The sequence below is a fragment of the Chenopodium album genome, chromosome 16 (genome assembly GCF_948465745.1).
Source record: "Chenopodium album chromosome 16, dcCheAlbu1.1, whole genome shotgun sequence".
Taxonomy (NCBI): Eukaryota; Viridiplantae; Streptophyta; class Magnoliopsida; order Caryophyllales; family Amaranthaceae; genus Chenopodium; species Chenopodium album.
Window position 1 is genome coordinate 6,443,637 of NC_137849.1, and position 17,800 is coordinate 6,461,436.

At 31.7% G+C, this 17,800-nt stretch overlaps 1 pseudogene; it reads right to left on the reverse strand.

The window, feature by feature from the left end:
• Window positions 1–379: 379 nt before the first annotated feature.
• Window positions 380–13,603, reverse strand: LOC145584784 (ABC transporter B family member 15-like; annotated as a pseudogene).
• Between the last annotated feature and the right edge of the window lie 4,197 nt (window positions 13,604–17,800).

Consider the following 17,800-nt stretch of genomic DNA (forward strand, 5'->3'; position numbering starts at 1 on the left):
CAACAAAGCTAGGCAAAATAAAATATATGATAAATATATAATGTACGTAGAATACTAGAAACCGAAGTGTTGCTGGTTGAAAAAAGGAGGTAAAAAATAAAATAGAGGAAATTTACTACTCCTAATATTTGACGTACTTGCAACACTTTGACTTTAATACACAAAGCTATGTTCGTCCAAGGAAATTATAAGATATGAATCAAATGAAAATTAAGAGAAATGTTATAATTGATCATAAACGAAAGACCAAAAAAAAAAAAAAAAAAGAATAAAAAAAAAAAAAAACACAAATGTTCAATTTATCATATACCTGAAGCTGTTTTCTCAAAAAAAAAAAAAAAAAAAAAAAAAAAAAAAAAAAAAAAACCTGAAGCTGAAACATGATCAATTAATCATTCAATACAAGTCATTAACATGACGTTCCATTAAAATATGTTCACTGTGGTGTGCCATGAAGGTTCACCAAAGAATAATAGGCTCCTTTAGGCCCCTTAGCCAAAAGAGAGGAATGTGTACCTTTCTCTACAACTTCGCCTTTCTCTAACACCGCGATGAGATCACACTTTTGTATGGTACTCAACCTATGTGCCACTACCACACTTGTTCTACCAACCATTACTCGTTCGAGTGCCTCTTGCACAATACTTTCAGACTGGCTATCAAGTGCACTTGTTGCCTCATCTAACAATAGTATTGCCGGGTTTCTTAGAATAGCTCTTGCTATTGCAATTCGTTGCTTTTGTCCTCCCGATAATTGAACCCCTCTATCTCCACACCATGTATCATACCCGTCTTTTAGTCCGGATATGAAGTCATGAGCATTAGCTGCCTTTGCAGCCTCGATTATCTCTGATTCATCAATCTCATCACTAGCTCCATAGGCTATATTCCCCCTTATGGTATCGGCGAATAATGAAGGCTCTTGGTTCACTAGAGCTATATGTTTCCTTAGGGACCTAAGGTTGTACGTCTGTCACGTCCATCAATTTTCACAGACCCCTTGTGAGGAACATAGAACCTTTCGATCAATCCAATAATTGTTGACTTACCCGACCCACTTTGGTCCACTAGCGCGGATGATTTACCAGCCTCAATATTGATTGAGAAGCCTTTGAATATCACATCATCGTGCCTAGTAGGGTACGAAAAGTGTACATCTTGGATTTCTATGTGACCACTTATTTTCTCCGGATGGAATCCGTCAGAACTGTCGGGATCAATCTTGGTAACACGGTCTAGGACTGCAAACACTGATCTAACAACATCCACACCCTTGGCAAGGTCCGAGGTCATGCTGCCGGCCTCAGCAATGACATGCCCGGTAGTCACTAATATTATGATGTTCTGGAACAATGCCTTACCAGTTAGTTGACCATGAGTAATTAGCCAACTACCAAACCAAAAATCAGTGGCCCAAATAATAACGAACAAGCCCTGAGCGGCATCCAACCCAAAGCCTGCATACCATGATTGTCGAATGCTTTCCTTTCGAGGGCCTTCTTGTGCCTTGTCAAGCATTGCTAGGATTCGGTCCTGGGACGAGAAAGCAGTGACTATGCGAAGGTTGGATACAGCTTCAGCAGCTAACTTACTACTCTCATTTTGGGCCTTTTTTGCCTTCTTAGACATTTTTTTAAGTAAAACACCCCTCGCGTAGAAACTACACATAATTAGGGGTTGGGTTGCAAGCATGAAAATGGCCAGCTTCCATGAAATGATTAAGCCCATTGTAACTGCAGTTGCAACAGCTGAAATTGATTGTACTATAAGTGACATCCGATCTCCAACCACTGATCTCACCTGCAAATAGTCCGTATGAGTTCACAAGTCACAAAAAATGCTCATCAATGTTGAAGGGAAAATATTACTCCCTTCGTCACTTTTCTATGGTTACTTGTTATATTTTGGGTGTCTCCATTTTATGGTTATGTTTAGACCTGGCAAATGCGTCATTCGGGTCGGGTCAAGTTCGGGTCAAAAAGTTATCGGGTCAAGTTCGGGTTAGGTCGGGTTATTTCGGGTTTCGAGTTGATTTCGGGTCAACTAATAATCGGGTCGGGTCTGGTTTCGAGTCAACATTTCGGGTCGGGTCAAGTTTGGGTCGGGTCAGTTCAGGTCGGGTCAATTTTCGGGTCGAGTTAGTTCGGGTCGGGTCAATCTCCGGGTCCAGTTTTCGGGTCAATTTCGGGTCGGGTCATATTCGGGTCGATGCATTGGGTTAAATTTAACTCTATATACTACCTCCGTTTCATATTATTTGCAACGATTTGACATAAAGTAAAGAGAAAGTAAGTCTAACCGTTGAAAATAATATGAAACGGAGGTAGTATACATTTATATATTTTTTGACGAGAAACTCACTATATTTATTAAGGCTACTTTTTTCATGAAATATAGTAATTGTTTGACTTTAGATTATTTTGTAATTTCATTTGGTATTTAACATTATGTTATGTACGCATTATTATTGTACTATTTTTTTTCTAGATTTGTGAGAATTGTGACTTTTATTTCGAGCTTTAGTCAATTTTTTTAATCTTATGAACAAACTCCGTAGAACAGTCGTTAAATTTCAATCTTTTTACGATTTTTTAATAACTTATAGAGATAAAAGGCCGAAGAAATCCAGAAAAGTAATGCTCAAAATATTTAAATTACTTACACTGTTACACATTACAAATTAATAAAAACAGTTAAGTCAGTTTGATTGCGGTTTTTTTCTATTTCAGTTTGCACAGGTCAAGTAATAGATTATGGTCATTTAAGGTATAAGATAACTTTGGTTCGGGTCACTTTGGTTTCGAGTCTATTTGGGTCAATTAATTCAAGTTAAAGGTCGGATCACTTTGGGTATCGGGTCATTTCGGGTCTCGGGTCAACTTCGGGTCGGGTCATCTTGGGTCGGGTCGTTTTGGGTTTCGGGTTAAGGTCGGGTTAATTCCACTTCGGGTCGGGTATGGGATGGGTCGGGTTGATTTGGGTTTTGGGTCAATTTCGGGTCACTATTATCGGGTTGATTTCGGGTCATGGGTCGGGTCATTCGGGTCGGGTCATCGGGTCTGGGTCAGAATTGCCAGGTCTAGTTATGTTTAAGGGTTGATGCGAGTAATGTTTAGGGGGCTTAAGAGTAAATGAAATGACACATTCAATGTGTTTTTTCCCCACATAGGGTAGCTGCAAAAATAATAAAGTAGACTAAACTATTTCTCTAACAAAGAAAAAAGCACTAAATATATGTAGATCTAAAGATATAGCAGAATGCAAAAAACCTAGCTCATAGAAATGGAACTGTTTAGAAGAAGGGGATAGAGAACTTACAACATTGGCATCTACAGCAAGCCTAGAGCAAATTGCACCAGTACTATTTTCATCTTGATCGAACCACCCAACCTCAAAATCAAGCATTTTAGCCAGCATCCTTTCTCGTACTCTCTTAGTCAAGAACTCCCCCATATATGCAAAGTAGTAATGTTGAACAATATTCACTATAAATGTGATCACAGCCAATCCAAAAAAAAACCAAGCATAACTTGTAGCCTTCCTCTTAATCTCTTCTTTATCTTCCAAGAAAAATACGGATATCAGCGACCCCATAGAGAATGCATAAAGTGGTTGGACTGCTCCAAATAGCATAGCACCCAAACAACCCAAAGTGGCTTGTTTCCACTCGGGTAAGTTCAGAGCCAACAATCTACCAAATGATGGGTCAGGCAATATTTCATCGCTCTTAGGCTTGGTATCAAGTTCATTGGCCAAGTCATGATCCAATTTGACTGAACTCGAGCGACTCCCTAATGAGAGTGTACGGCTACTTATGCTATGTCTTGAATCCACATTGTAAGACATAGGTACGTTTGAGGTGGAAGGTTGAGACAAACTTTTGTGATCATCTTTAGATTTTTCCATCTGCTGTAAACGGACTAATGAAGTGCACATCCCTTCTTTGTGTTGGATCAACTCATCATGGGAAACGATCTCCATCACCTGGCCATTTTGGATAACAGCAATAGTGTCAGCATTACGAATCGTGGAGAGTCTGTGGGCGATAACTATTGCTGTGGGCGATAACAGCAATAGTGTCAGTATTCAGTTGATGAATACGAGGGCCATTCATGACAGCATAACGTTCCTTGATATCATTCCACATATCAATTGCTATTTTATGACCAACAACACTAGGTTGGATAGAGACGTCAATAGAATTAAACAACCAGCCACATATAGTCGAATTATTTGAACGCCAAGCAATAAATTCATGTGATGTTTCATCAATTGGTTTAGCAATTTCACCATTAATAAAACCTTGTTTGTTCTTACCCTCTAATCCATTCATGACTGCCAAAGCCCACACATCATAATTATCTCCATTCAAAATATACTTGGTAATAGACATACCTGTGCCTTCAGAAGGATGAAGATAAAAAATTGAAGAGGGGTCATGAATTAGCATTGGTGCCTTCACATTTGTCTCGCCTCCAGTCATTGTGAGAGAAAAAAAATGAATTAAACCTCTTGTGTGAAAAAGGTTGAACAGAAGGAACCTAGAAATTCAATATGTGAAGAGATTAGAGGGAAAAAAAAAAAAATTGAGGGTAGAAAAATTGGATCTTAAACCCTAGGCTCTGATACCATGATAAAATTGGGGATGATATATGACGATTCCCCTGCCTTTGATACAAAGCTCTGTCAAGAATATATACAGCCTGCTCTAAAGCTAAGAAAAGAGTGCTATCTAAGAACTAGTGAAGCATTAATTACAAAATAAACTTGCTGTACATTACTAATAGGAAATAGTTATCTCTTAAACTTCCTATATAGTTCGTCGCAGAGCAGCCTTGTCAAGTGCTTCTTGGACAACTCGTTCCGACTCAGAGTCTAATGCACTGGTTGCCTCATCTAGGAGTAAGACACGCGGTTTCTTGATTATTGCTCTTGCTATTGCTATTCGTTGCTTTTGTCCACCCGACATTTGGACTCCTCTTTCTCCAACCTGCAGATTGTACAAGAAAAATGAGCAAAATTTACTTCACTAACTCTTGAATACAAGGATTGATGATCGACACAATCATTAACTAACCACATCAAATTTGCTGTACTTTATACATCAACACCAACATTATCTCCACTAAAACAGAGAAATTTTATACTTGCATATAAATTCACTACACCAATATGAATGTCACATATCAAAATTGTACTATAATATATTCATTGTATGTCTTTAAGAGATTGTACTATGATAATCTTTCACGATAATTAGACATTACTTGTTCTTATAATAATATTCCACGAAGAACGGCAATGCTCAACACTAAGAATGACTCAATTAATACATGTGCAAATTATTGTCCATATACCTGTGTATCATAGCCCTGAGGCATTTGACTGATGAAATTGTGAGCATTCGATGCTGTTGCAGCTTCAATGACCTCATCCATCGTAGCATCTTCTTTGCCAAAAAGTATGTTCTCTTTAATTGTAGTTGCAAAAAGTGCAGGTTCCTGGCTGACTAAACCCATTTGTGATCTCAACCACTTAAGTTGAAGCTTATCAATTGACACCCCGTCTAAAAGTATCTCTCCACCAAGTGGGTTATAAAACCTTTGAAGCAAAGCTACTGCAGTGGATTTTCCTGAACCACTCCCTCCAACTAATGCGACTGTCTTCCCTGCAGGAACTTGCAGTGAGAAGTCGCAGAAAATTATTGAATTTTGCCTTGAAGGGTAAGCGAAACTGACATGCTTAAAGTCAACCTCCCCAGAAATATTATCTAAGGTCACTCCATCCATTTTTTCTGAGTCAATATCCGGCACCCGGTTAATCAATTCCATCATCTTCTCTCCTGCTGAAGCAGCTTCTGAGAAGTATTTAATGTTCGGTAAACTAGAACCCAGAGCTCTGCCGACAGCATCAAAAGATTAAGAAATGAATAAGCAACAATAGAAGTCAATCAATCAATCAAAGCCTTAATCCCATAAGTGGGGTTGGATACATGAACCAAAAGTGATTATTCTGTGTAGAAAGCAACAATGGAAGTCAAGAAGAGAAATTTTATTGTATGTTCATGCAAGCAACTTATCCTACTTTCACAGGTATAGGTAGGACAAGTCATAAAAGAGAGAAATCAAGAGAGTTATGAGACTTGTAACCCCTAAATTATCAATCAATCTCTAAACTTCATAAATCACTATACACAAATTTAAGTCTTTCATACATTGGATTGTTGCCTAATAAATTTTTTTTATATGTAAAATAAATTAGAAGAAAGGAAGCAACAAATATAGCAATGTATCAAAAACATTTTAAGGAAAAATGAGCAAAGGAACTTACAGTCCTCCCATAACAAGGGCAGCGCCAACCATATAAATGGTACCGCCTCTAGCAGTGTGGTTTAAAACAAGTTTGGTACCATACCAAGTACAGAAAGCCCAAACAGCAAAAATTACGCCGCTGCTACCAAGAGCGAGACCCTTAGCCAAACCTTGCCAGAGTCCCAACTTAACTGATCCGTCCAAAGCAGCTGAGAATTTGGATAATGTTTTGTGTTCTTCTACAAAGGCATAGACTGTTCTTATGGAAGAAATCGCTTGTTCTGCTATGCCTGCAGCCTTATTGTACTCAAGAGTCAGCTTCCTTGTTAGCCCCATCAACATCCTTCCATACATCAAGCCCGGTACAATGAGGAAAACTACAAAGGGAGACCCAACTATTGCTAACCTCCATAGCAATGCAAATGCTGCCACATAGCTTGAGACAAATAGGGATGCGTTCCTCAAAAAATTTGGTACCTGATTCATCAGCAGAGGTAGCATTGGGGTGCAAAACTCAAGTTAGCTATATACAATTCTACAATTTATCATGTATAATAGAAATGGACTCGCATTATCATGAATGATGAGTTACACACAGTTCAATTACCATTCTACAATTTATGACTGCTTACCAATAAATGGGCCGTAAGAGACTAAGAGTGAGCCTAATGAGAATCGAACACAGGAATTCCTTTGAATTTCACGCAATAGCTAGCCAGAGGGCAAGAAGGAACACGAAGAAAAAAAAAAAAAAAAGGCAATTATAACAAGAAGGTATACCTTTTCACTTATTACATCTTGGATGATAAGGCTATCATTGGTAACACTGATGATTACATCAGAAGTACTACTAACATTCAAATCAAAGTAACCCACATCTTGCCTCATCACTGCTTTCAAGTATTTATATCGCAGTCTCGAGGTTTGTCTTTCAGCTGTTCTTGTCCAACAATATCCCTCTTCAAATTGCGAAGCCAAACAAATATAGCAATTACAAAAATAAACCAGATTGTTAAATATAGCACTACAGGGGAAGCAGCAGCCCTGTCACAAGTTTCTTGTAAACATTTGTTACAAGAGTTTTCCTTGTAATATGAATAGCCGTATATTTTTTTACTGACTATTGCGGATGAATTCACAAGGATGACTTAGGTTGTTGGTTTCATTTTGAAACCCGTATAGAATATTTTAACTTTTTGCTTGTGTTAAGAACACAATGAGGTCAAGGAAAAGCAAAGCTAAAGACATATTAATGTGTTACGATACTTTGAAAAGGCAAGGGCATTAAACATCACAAGATTCACAATGACACTCCTCGACAAAAAGGTTTAGTATATGGGAAGAATTAGAAAACACAAACGTACACTTATGATTTGCTAAAGCTCTATAATTTCAATTTAAGGTGCTCATTTTCGATGAATAGAATGCCACCAACCATGAATCACATTTGGTGTTAAATGTGATTTTAATGTAACATGCTATGAATTAACTTGATGTTCATTTTACAAGTCACAAATACTTTGCACAGTGTATGTTATCTTTTGATTGAGTGCACTCAAGTCCATTAGTCCAATTTGATTGTGTTATTAGTTGTTATTCTAAGTAAATTAGTGAGCTTCATCTCTTTGTAAATTAATCTTAGCTATTTTTTTTTCCTTTTTATTTTATTTTGTTTTATTTATTTATTTATTTTTTTGAATGGTGATCTTAGCTTCTTTATATAACCTAAGTACAAAATATTAATTAAGTAAATCATAGCAAAATGAATTCAAGAAGTAAAAAACAGAGAAAAATAAAAAATGTACACTTACCAAGGAAACAAAAAACCAATGCTCCTGATCCCACTATGCATAAATTTATTACGTTCTGTAGAGAAATCAAATGAACAATAATTAAATGAAAAATGTGAAAATAGCTACTTCTTTTTCTCAACAATTTGTTACCTTAACGTCCTAAATATTGTGGTAACAAGTTAATACTAATGGAATATTAAAGGTTGCAATAATAATGTTTACTATATAACATGCACGACCTATTGAAAACAAAAAACAATAAAAGAAAAAACCTTGTCATTTGGTTTGCACGGGTAAACGGAATGAAATGAAGAAAGGGAATGAAAGAGAATGGATAAAAAAACCCTTTCACTGCTCCCCGTCTCCAACAACACCGACGAGATACGCTGACAACCACAATTGCAGCCGCCCTCAACCCAACACCCATCTCCTCCACCAATTCAATTAGCAGCTCGCCACTGATCACCTAACACCGACCACAGCGGCAGCCGGCAGCTAGCCGCTAGGTGGTGGGGGAGGGAAGGGCATATCGGAGGGCGCCGAGGTGGCTGGGCGATGGGGGTAGGGTAGAACGGTGGCGGCTGGTGTGGGCATATTGGTGTAGTGGTTAAGTCAAGGGAATGCAAAAGGCTGGGGGTGGGGAATCAACGTAAAATGATTTTGGGTGAACTAAAAAATATGAATGGGTGGAGGGAATGACAAAAAGTGATAAATAAACCGCAACAAAGAAAATGAGGCTGATTCATTTTCTTTCCTTTTGATTATTTGAATTTTATTTAAGTTAAATATTTTTTCTAGATCCACATCTGAACATAGAAAGTGAAAATTTCCATAAACTTCTAATGTATTTGATGCCTTTGTAATGCTTTCCTAAATTTTACTTTTTTCTAGGTTTTAGACAATTAGACACAAACCCCTTAAAAAAAGACAATCAATAATCAATCAATCAATAACTTATACAAAAACAGACATCGGGGGGTAACACGTGTCACATCCTGGTGCTGTTTTTTCCTCCAAAACTCCCCTTCCCTTTTTAAGCTTTTTTTTTTTTTTTTTTTTTTTTTTTTTAATATTTGATTTTATAATAATATCATTCCAAATCTTTTATATTATATTTATGGCAAATATATATTCCTTTTTATTTGGTGTTCATAATTATTCTATATACATTTACCTAAATAATTATTCAACTTCTTTCAAAAAAAAATAAATAATAATAATTGTTTCAACTCCTTTTTATCTTTTAAATGGAATATTAATTAGATTTTGCCAAAAAAAGTTCTAATAAATTGATTCATATAATAGATGTTAAAGAAATTACTTTAAAACATCACTAAATTTTTTTTATTTTTATTTTTATTTTAATACCTCTAGCTAATATTTTATTTCAATTTCAATTCAATATAGCTATATATTCAAGTTAATTACAATTTTGTTTATGAAATTTTACTACTATATGTACATATTATCACAAATTGATCTATAGAGTAGAATAACTATAAAATAAATATTGTGTTTAACAAATGATTTCTTAGATACAAAAGTGATAATTATTTGTAATTTTTTGGATGTTTGCACTTTTTCTTATAATTTTAGTGGAGATTTTAGTTTGTTGTTCGATTGATTTTTGATGTTTATTAAAAATGCATTTATAAATAAGTTTTCACTAATATGGCCACTAGACCTGATCAAGCCTCGTCTGAAAAATTCTCGAGTTCGGGCAGACTAAAAAATCCATTTTTTAGATGATTTGTTGCTTTGCCTATTAGTGTAGATTTTGACATTATAATTTATATATATTTGATTTGTATGTCTTATCAAATTTTATTTGTTGGATATTATTAATTTTCTTAAAAAAAAAATTAGACTTACCTGACACGGACTTTAAGCTAGTTAGACACAATTATTGTGTTATTGTCTTCATGTGTTCACTAGAGATTCAATGTAAATGTTAAATTAAGCTCTTTAGAGGGCAAGAGCGTGACACACGTTTCGGTATTTAAAATTCCGGACCGTGACATTGAGCCATAAGTTTGCACAACCACTGACATCGTTATAAAATACAATTGATAATATCTTGATATCTCTAATAATAATGAGATATTTTGAGATGAATGAATTTTTCAGGGCCCGTATAGTATCGTTGTGATTTTATTTTATTTTATTTTTTGTTTTTCAAAATCATACTTCTTTTGTGTTTTTTAAGTATTATACTTACTAAATGCGATTGTGTTTTTTTTATGTCACACTTCTTTTTTATTTTTGGCAAAAACCTATATTTTAATATTATATCTCTCTCCTTGGTTCTCCATCCAAACCCAATACTATTTTTCTTTTACAATTTTTTAATACTCCAATTACCCAACTTACCTCTTATTTTATTTATGTCAATTGAATTGTCTTAACTATGTGTCGGTCTAATGTATGTCATATAATGAATAAAAAATTAGTCAATTTTATTAAAATCATGGTGATTTGAACATTGACAAAATAAAAATTAGAAACAACTTTTTCTTGTTTTTCGATTTTTATTTTCAAAAACTCATAAAGATGAAAACAAAAATGATGTCAAATAAGCCCTCAAGTTTTTCCAATTAATTGTCCAAGAATACTAAGTAATATTTTTTAAAAAAAAAATTATATATATATATATATATATATATATATATATATATATATATATATATATATATATATATATATATATATATATATATATATATATATATATATCATTTATGCTAGGAATATCTAATTCCTAATAATATAAGGGTAATGCTATACATAACTCTTAGGGTTACAAATAAGCATTTAACATCTTTCCCTTCTTGGTATAAAGTTTAGAAATACATGACAAAATCACTCGCAAATCAGTGTAATTAATGAATATATTCCATTAATACTTTCCTCTTTTAATTTCATATACATAACCATTAGGGCTACATATAGTATTTTTTATCAATAACATAATACTAAAACAGACACCAGGAATGACACATGTCATTTCTTGGTGCTGTATTTTCCCTCCAAAACTCCCCTTCTCCTTTTTTTAATATTTTTTATTTTTTATTTTTTTCAATGCCATCAACTAACTATTATAAATTATATATACAATATTCACCAAATCATATACCTATGATATTTTTTATTCACATATTTCCTAAATCTAAGTTAAAATATTCTCCACATCTATTAATTCCTAACTATAAATATTACTCCATATATCATATACAATACTGATGGGTCAAATATATGATTAGTATCGTGTCTATAGATTTGGTGAATGCGACGGGTAAAACTAATTTGGTCAAATTGCTAAATATACCAAGAAAATATTAATTTTTTCCTTACGGAGTTAGAAAATCTTCTATAACTAATACTAAAGTAATTACCACTGATATCACCATTGTACATGTGTCACCTTCTTATAAAAGAATTTCCCTCCTAAATTATTTGTGACATCATTCTCTCTTTTTTTTCTTTTTTCTTTTTTCTTTTTCCTTTTCAAAATAAACCTAGTGTTTGAAAATTATTGATTAATTATACATTTTCTAAAAGCTTTTATAACTAAAATGGCTAATTACACAATTTATTAGTGATAGAAGTGTTTGGATTATTTTTCCCTCTTTATTATTTCTTCAAATTTTCTATAATGAATCAAAAACGAATGCTAAAATTTTAAAAAATTTATTATAACTATGAAGTTAACTAGAATATTTTTTAGTTTAATTAATCTAACAAAAGGGATCGATCATGATTTATTATATTTTTCTTAAAATATTTATATTACACACATACAAGTAAGTTTTTAATTATTCAAACCGTGCATCGTACGGGATTAACCTAGTAAATTAATATTTTGAAAAATAGTAGATTAATTTATTTTCTAACTCCGTTAGGTTACTAATATTTGCATTATTCATTTATTTTTAAATTAGTAAAATAACATTATAAAAATTAAAAAAAAATGCAAATAACATAAAATACTATTTAAATTACAATCCATTACTTTTATATCGACTATTAGTAAATTAGTCCTTTATTACTAATTGAATTATCTTTGTTTCTTTCTTATGGAATTAATAATTTGATTTATAAATCGAGTATCGCACAGGCACTATGTTAGTAATATAATATTTTTTTTTTCCCATTCAATTCTCTTACTCACCAGGCCAATCACCACCTCATCATCAACCATAACATTGTACCCCCTAGTTTAAATAAATGTTTCATTTTGACTTTTATACAATTCACATACACCAATTTGACCAATGGTGCCTTATACTCTTATACAATTATACAAGTACATAAGATTAAACAAATTAAACTAATAAAGTCATACGTGTATTTGTTAGAATTTTTTTAATGTTTAACTAGTGTGTATCCCGGGTGACGCCTTGATGGTGACTTTGAACAACACTTGTATTTAAATAGATAGGTTAATTCTTTATGTATTTATTATTTGTTTACTCGTAATAATTTTTCATAAAACCTTTGAGAACAGCTATTGACTAATTAGGTAAGCATGTCCTTCATATATAGTTTATAATATAATGAAGCACAAAGAAATTAAACAACTAAAATAAGTTTATAAAATTGTTAATTCTTCTTGTATTCATTACCTTGATGATTAGTATTAGCAAATAATAATAGAATCGATTTTTTAAAAATTGTACTTATTAAATGTTTATATATCGAATCCATATATATACATTTATGAGTTGAGTATAAAAGCATGATTAATCTATAGATATGATGGTAAGACTTCTAATGCATGATTTAGTGGTTGTGAATTCAAATCTCATGCTAAACATTTTTCATTAATTAGAATATGCTCATAGCTGAAAGATGACATGGCGAAGTTGTCATGTGGCACATAAACGCTTTTGGGAAGATTTTGAATATCAATTTTGTTACAGTTTATTTTTACAAATAAAAAATATTAATAGTCAAAATTCTGCATTGACAAAACTGTGACATTTATTTTGAAAGAAAAGAGAAATAACGTTTTGATTTGTCACAAGTTGATTGTGAGCTTGACCTTTAGCATGTTCATTCATTAATTCATCTCTCAAAAATGTGTAAAATACAAATGAAAATAAGGCAAAGTCATAATTTATTCATTAAAAATATTTTGTGAGCAACTCAAAACCAAAGATAAAAAGACACAGAAAAATTGGGTATATAAGTTCAAATTAACTCAAAAAAAAAAAAAAAAAAAAAAAAAAAAAGAGAAATGGAAAAGAATTATTGAAAATGCAATAATAAACAAACCTTGTTGACACTTTTGATAAAAGCTTGAGGAGAACTGAAAGTAGAACTACTGCCAACATCGTTTATTAAATTATTAGTGAAACCAAATGTAATCGGCAATGTGCAACCATCATAAACGGCTCCGATGAAACCAAGGACCATCAAGATTAAATCCACACCGTCCGCATGCATGAAGATGCTCCATAATGACCCTTTTTTCTCCATTACATGATTTACATCCTTCATTTTATATTTAATGTATTGAAAAAAACAAGAAAAGAATGAAGAGAAGAGAAGAGAAGAGAATATAAATATAAAAAGTTGTTTTTTTTGGACTTTAAAGTTGAAACTTTGGTTTTTTGAGGAAACTTTAAGTTGAACTTTATAAAATAGAGATATGGGAAATGGGAATCAACTCCTTAATATCTGACTTACATCATTTTTAAAAAAAATTCATTTAATTCAATCCCTTTATAATAAGTATTATAATTAATATCTTCAATGATTTTCTATAAAATGAGGTCTTGGCTAGTGGTTAACATTAGTGACATGTATTGACTGTATAGAGAAGTCAAAGTTGAATAATTTATATAACCTTATTAGACCACTTAAATTAAAATAATAATATTGAGAATTCATGATAAAAAAAATGCATTAATTGATGTAATTAATGTTTATTTTTCCTTTTTTTGAAATAATGTTTATTTATCCTTAATATTTCCTAATTTGGCTTCTTAATCTTTATTTATACATGGCTATTGGCTATATGTGCCTATGTCTATCATTTTTCTTAAGCTACATACTCCTTTTGTTTTAACATAAATTAGTTATTGGCTCGAATGATGCCTAGATCATTATGAATTTGTAAGTTTGATTAAAATTAAATTAAGAAGGCTTGTGTTCAACAATATTTACAATTTCCAATTTTAAATTATTCAAAGTGAAACATTTATATTGAATTAGAAATCCATTACTCATTTCGTCACAATCAATTTGCTCCAATTTCCAAATTATAATTTGAAGTGTCACAAATCCCAATAAACATGTCCCATTTCTTGAAATTTGTATTGTTCTCCTATAGGGAGTAATTTATTACTAGTAATGCCCGTTATATATAGCCTTTAGTGTAAATCGATCATCATTAAATATATTTCTTTAACTGTTACAAGTCGTGCAACAATCTCCATTTTTTTTATTTGACACATTTTGACTTTAACACTATTCACACTCCTTTTGATCGTGTTTTATTCTTTATACGTAATGAAAATTATAGTCATGTAGGATCTTGTCAAATGCGTCACGATATATATTTTCAAGATATCAACTTTTCATAATTTTTGTTTATCGATAATTAAAAATATTAGTGGTTGAATTTATGCATTGACATACGTAATCAAATCAACATGTCAATAAAAAGAAAAGAAAAAAGTATTAATTTATAAATAAATGATCAAATCACTCAAAACTCGTTGTATTAATGAATATGTTTCATTAATATTTTCCTCTTAACTTCTTATATCTTAGTAGTTATCTTTTGTTAGTTAGATTCCACATACACACAAACACATTTTCTTCTCTCCAGTTATTTACAAGTATTAGTAGTTATTTACATAAGTTTTATGCAAATGACTATGTGCTAAAAAAAAGTAAAGTGGGACAAATGAAGTTTGACTATACAAGCATTTAATCTATCTATACTTTACTAATTTATACTATATACTAAAGTAATCACCAGATAGGACACTTGGCATAATTTTCCAAAAAAAATTCCCTTCAAAATGTTACTCTGAATTTTTAAAAATTCCATTTAAGAAAAAAAAAAAAAATTGAAATTCAAATTTTAAGGGTATTCTAGACATTTAATAAAATTCAAATTTCAAAAAAAAAAAAAAAAAAAGGTGTTACATTATTCATTTAATTTCAATTATAAAACCTTGTTAGCACTTATAATAATAATAATAATAAAAAAGGTTTTCCAGAAGATTTGAACAAGTAACCTCTAATTCTACAACTAATTGTCTTACCACCAAGCTATGTGATTTTTTATGCAATCTTTGAATTCGAAATATTAATATATAGAAAATGACAATATGAATAACAAATTTAATTACAAGAAAATTGAATCATAAATCACAACATATATTAATGATTAATTTTACTGTATATACTAATCCATGTAATAATCCGGGCCCAAAAACTAGTTTTTAATAATAATGTCATGTATTTGGTACCTTTCCTTTAAACTAGATATTTTGTATAAATCATGTCATACACTCAGTTATATATATTTATTTAAGGATAAATTGTAATTTACCATCCGTCAAAACACCAAAATTTGATTTCACCATTTGTTAATTTTTTTTTTGAATAATCACCCCTAAAATTAAATTAAATTAACTTATTTCACCACCTTTTAACATTATAGATGTCATGTATTGACTGTATAGACAGTGTATAGACAAGTCAAAGCTGAATTATTTATAGGGTAATGATATATGTAGCCTTATTAGATTTATTAAAGTTGAACAAAATTTAGAATTCAATACATAATCACGTGCAAAGCAATGTAATTAATGTCTATTTATATTTAATATTTTCTATTTGGTTTCTTATACATGGCTATGTTTATCATTTTTTTGATTTATAAGCTACATCTTTTGTTCCAAAAAAATTTCCTCAATTTCAAGAATAAATTTGTCAACATGACATTTTGATCAATAATATCTCTAATTATATGTGGCTGGCCACAGCGTGTGGCCAACAACAACCCATTTCTTACTCCTCATTGTATTTCTCTTCTCATGCTTTTCTCTCTTATACCTTCCATGGGGATGCATGATTTCTCTCTCCTACCTTCCATGAGGATGATTGGTACAACATACAAACAAATTCATGCAAGAAATTTACACAAAAAAACAAGTAATTTGAAAACCCCCAAATCGATTTATGGGGTTTTTACATGCGATTTTCGGCAAAATTCTCAAGCATTTCCTCAACAGAAGCATAAAAATGTGCTTGGTTTCTGGGTTGATTTGGTGGAGTTGTGGTTGATCGTCGTTGTCTTCTTCGGCGCCATTGAACTAGCTTCGAAGGAGATCCATTGAAGAAAAAGATGAAGAAAAGGGGTTACTTATAATATGAGTTAATTGTTGAGGGGTTACTGATATTATTGGTTACTTAAAATTAGGAAAATTTATGATATGGGTTACTTGAAATTAAGGATTACTTTTGTTCCAAAAAAAAAAAAAGGGGTTACTTATAATATGGGTTACTTGTTTGTCTTTTTGAGTATGTTATAAAATGGGTTACTTGAAATTAGGGGTTACTTGAAATTAAGGGTTACTTGAAATTAGGGATCACTTGAAATTGCGCGTGAGTGTTAGACTCCTTTATTTTAGCTGAGTTGGCAGCTGGGCCACACGGTGTAGTCTACTGCACCAAAAGGTATTAATGAATATACTGTAAACTATATATATATAAAGTTTATATTTGGAAAAAATACAATACAATGATTGTAACAAGTAGCCACATGAAATCTTATGTATTAGTCATAAAAAACAATCAAAGTGAATAGCGAAAGCCAAAGACAAACATTTATTTTCGGAAATCCATCACTCATTTTGTCACAATTAATTCTCTCCAATTTCCAATTTGTAGTGTCTCGAATCCCAATACACATGTCACATTTCTTTTTGAAAAAAAATTTATTCTTCTACTAAACATGGAGATTTTTGTAAAGGTAATGTTATATGTACTCCTTTGGACTATAAATATATATTAAATATCTCTTCTTATTTGATAAGGAATATTTTGTTAGTTTAAGAATGCATGATCAAAATATGCGCAAATCGGTGTAACTAATGAACATTTCCTCTATTAGCTTCTTGTAGAAAAGCTTAAGCATTTTCCTTTTTCAAACACATTTTCTTTTATCTAGGTTCGCACAAACACATTTTCTTTTATCTAGTCATTTACAAGTATTATTATTTATAAGTTATTTACATATATAAAAGGATCTTGATAACAAGCGCCCCGAGGTGTTAGATAACTAATTAATATATTAATTAAGATATTATTAAGTTAGGAATGCATGACAAAATCACGCGTTGATCAGTGTAATTAATGTTAATTTTACTTTAATATTTACACATTTAGTTTTACTATAACGCTTGTGGGGCGCTCGTTAGCTTTTGCCTAGTGGGACAAATGAAGTACAAGTATAGACGCATATAATTTATGATAAATAAATGTGCCATGTGGTAGTATCTCTCCATTAAACTACATACTTCATATAAATCATGTCTACACTCAATTATAAACGTTTAATTAATACAATAAAAAATGCTTCTATAAACGCTATTAGACGATTCCCGAGTAAAGCTTGGTTTCTATTTTCAAATTTAATTTAATGTCTTAATACTTGATATGTGACATATAATCATT